Raw genomic sequence first — 3,267 nt, forward strand, 5'->3', positions numbered from 1 at the left:
TGAGCGTAATGAAAATATACCTTTGCCTTTGTGAGATCTCACGAGCAAGAAACACTAGATGAAAGCTGAAAACTGCACCTAGCTGAACTGAGCTCCCTGGGAATACACAAAATGTGCATGTGCATGCATGCACACATATACACACCTCAAATATGGACCAGCTACCTCAGATCACTGCACGTGTTATGAGCTGAGCCCATTCACAACTGGAATTACAAAGTATTACAATTTTTCCTCTGATTTTAGATAACTTACCTTTCTACAACCTTATAATAAGCTATAACCCTTCCAATGCTCACTTCTTCAAACAAATTTCAAGTCTTTTTATGGTAAAGTGTCATATTTATTGTATTATTTATGAATTTCCTTTTTTTTTTTTTGACTTGAAAGCTGTTTATTAACCGATCAGATTATAAAAATAATGCCTTTGGTTCATCCTTCTAACAAGCCTGTTGATCTTGTCTTCCTTGTTGCCAGCATCTCCACCTTCTACAAAATGCCTGGTCTTTTTCTTCATTCCACCTTATGGAGAAGATAATTTGAAGGGCCACAGGAAATTGTTTGCTTCTTTGAAGCATTTCTCAGTAGTACAGGTCTCACAAACCAGATCCTCCATTCAGATAATACCCTATTTCCCAAGAAATCTAGCAATCAAAGTGTTATCTGTCAGGACAATTAGCTTCTTGTTGATTTTGCTTTTACTGTACTTGTAGATCAATTCATTTACTGATTTCATGTTTGGGTGCCCCCATGTTGACTGAAGCCACTTTGGGTTTAACAAAAGTGTCACCGAAATGCTGACACAGGCGAAGAAGCTGCAACACTTTTTGGATCTTTGGGCTCACATTGTTGATACTTCTGATCTTGAAGACAAATTTCATTTGGGTTCCACAGTTACTAGAAGTTTCCTGCTTTTCTTGCCATCTTCACCATTCAAATCTCACTTCTATACACGTGTCTGTTTTCCTTATTATAGCACTTAGCCTTTTCATGGATAAGCTTCCTCCTTGCCTTTTGAAGCATTTTGGGGGCAACCTTGTTTCTCAGGTGCTTGATCTTTACTTTACCTCTGCAAAATTCCTTTGCTTTTTCTTAATGGTTTCTGGCACAGCAGGAAACTTCTTTTTTCATCTCTTCTATATACTCCACAGTTTCAGCCAGAAAAGAGACTACTTATGAATTTCTTAACCATTTAACATGTATGAAATTGTGCTAGCATTTGTATTAGGTTCCTATATCTTTTTTTAGTGTTTCTCTGATGAAGTTTCTGAGTGTTGTCTCTCTAATCCCATCTTTTCTCTTAAGTTCTGTGGTTTTTATTGCACTATTGTGTACAGCATGGTGATTTTTATGAAGTCATATGTCACGTTATAGCAGAACTGTATCAGGAGTGTAAGGCAGACCCATGAAAGACTAATCTTGGTCCAATAGCTGTGTACGCATGTGCGTGTGCGTGTGCACGCACGCACACACATCCACACACAGATTTAAATACTACTTATTAAAATACTACTAGGCACATGTCCTGTCATATGCTTATTTCAGGGTTGACGGGAGAAAAAAGTATCTTTTTCAGAGTCAACCCACACAATGGTTCTTAGTTACAGGAGATGAGTCCTTTGTTCCTTCTGACCAGTGACTGTATCTTAAATGGGATGGAGACCATTAGCACTAGTCAACCAGTGCTAAGCAAAGACAAGCATTAAATCAGCTCACATACAATGGATCAGGCTGAGCAATGACCCAACCTCATACCATCTTAGGTGCTGGAAACAGCATAGGTCAAAGTATGTTCCATCTCAGCCTGCATCAGAATTACATAGGAGAACTAAGTATAATGAAGATTCCTGGGCCCTACCCCAGATCTGTCAAATTAAAATCTCTAGGATCAGGACCAAGGAATTGGCATTTGACAGGTACTCAGTTATCCTTAGGTACCCAGAACTTTGACAACCTGAACTAGAATGTCTACCTGAATTGCAGCAAGACACACAATGCAGAGCCAGGTTCCTAGATAGTCGATATACAGCCTAACCACTTTTTACCTAAAACAGCTAGCTCCTACTTTGTTTTATATACCATTATTGTCCAATTACAATGGCTTTTGTCTGATTTTAGACCATTATTGTTGAGGATCTGTTATGGATACCACATGTTGACCTATTGTGAGGAATAGGGAGTTGAGAGAAAAAAAGGAAAGTGCCAGAGAGGGGTTTGACATATTAGAGAGCGTTGCTCAGTAGCTGCTTCATTGAGTTCATATCTCATCTGTCTGTCAAAAACTTTTTAGAACTATCTTTTTAGAACTATCTTTTTAGAACTTTGAATTAGATTATCTGATCTGTTCTAAAACAAAGACAGGACATCTGTAGCTTCCCAATGAATAATTTCTCTCTTCTATAATCTAGACACTGATTAACTGGCACTAAACTCTGTGTTTGGGTACAAGATGGTCTGGGAACAAAACAGCAGTTAAAAATTGCAGAGATATTATGATTGCATTAAAGCAATATTATTTTTCTGAAGAAGATAACCATTATTATAATGTACTGTACAACGATGTCTTTTAAACATCAGCAAATGTTCATGTGACATTTAATACATCTTTCACTTTGGAAAGTATTTTATTAGGATTCAAGTCACAGGTAAAATAATGAAAGATCTTAACTCTCTCCTAATAGTGCCAAACACATATTACAAAATAATGCTAGTACTTAGTATGCTAAGAGGAAAAAAGCAAGTTCTATCTTCTAGTATGTATGCGCAAGAGGACATCATAATCTAAGATGTGTTTTTGAAGTAAACAATGAAGAAAATGGACATTGAAGTGCAGAATTAAAATAGATTTGCTTGTCTCTTTTGAAATTATTGAAGCAAGAACTACCAAGATGAAATGTATTATGCATGTTTTGTAAAATGGTATCATGCATCTATCAGAGAATCAATGTAAGAATTAGCTAAGTAATAGAAACCTCCACTCCCAGAAGTTATGCTGACAATTCATCTTGCCCATCCTTTCTAAACAAGACTTTACTGCTCAAGAAGTCTCACTTTCTGATGGGCATGACAAGTGTCAAGCTTGGTGAAATATTTAGGAGTAAAATGTCATACCTACAGCTTAATTTTAAAGGTTATAAATATATATAATGTCCAGATGGAATAAAAAGCAAATATGGCAAAATATTAACCATTGTTGAATCTAAGAAGAAGGTATATGAGTGTTCATTAAACTATTCTTTCAACTTTTCTGAATGCTTGACTATTCCA

The 3,267-nt window shown here is 36.4% G+C and overlaps 1 pseudogene; it reads right to left on the bottom strand.

Moving 5' to 3' along the window:
* Positions 1 to 397: 397 nt before the first annotated feature.
* Positions 398 to 3,267, bottom strand: part of LOC102886996 — a 4,175-nt pseudogene continuing 1,305 nt past the window's right edge.

Source organism: Pteropus alecto, unplaced genomic scaffold, assembly GCF_000325575.1.
Source record: "Pteropus alecto unplaced genomic scaffold, ASM32557v1 scaffold73, whole genome shotgun sequence".
Lineage (NCBI taxonomy): Eukaryota > Metazoa > Chordata > Mammalia > Chiroptera > Pteropodidae > Pteropus > Pteropus alecto.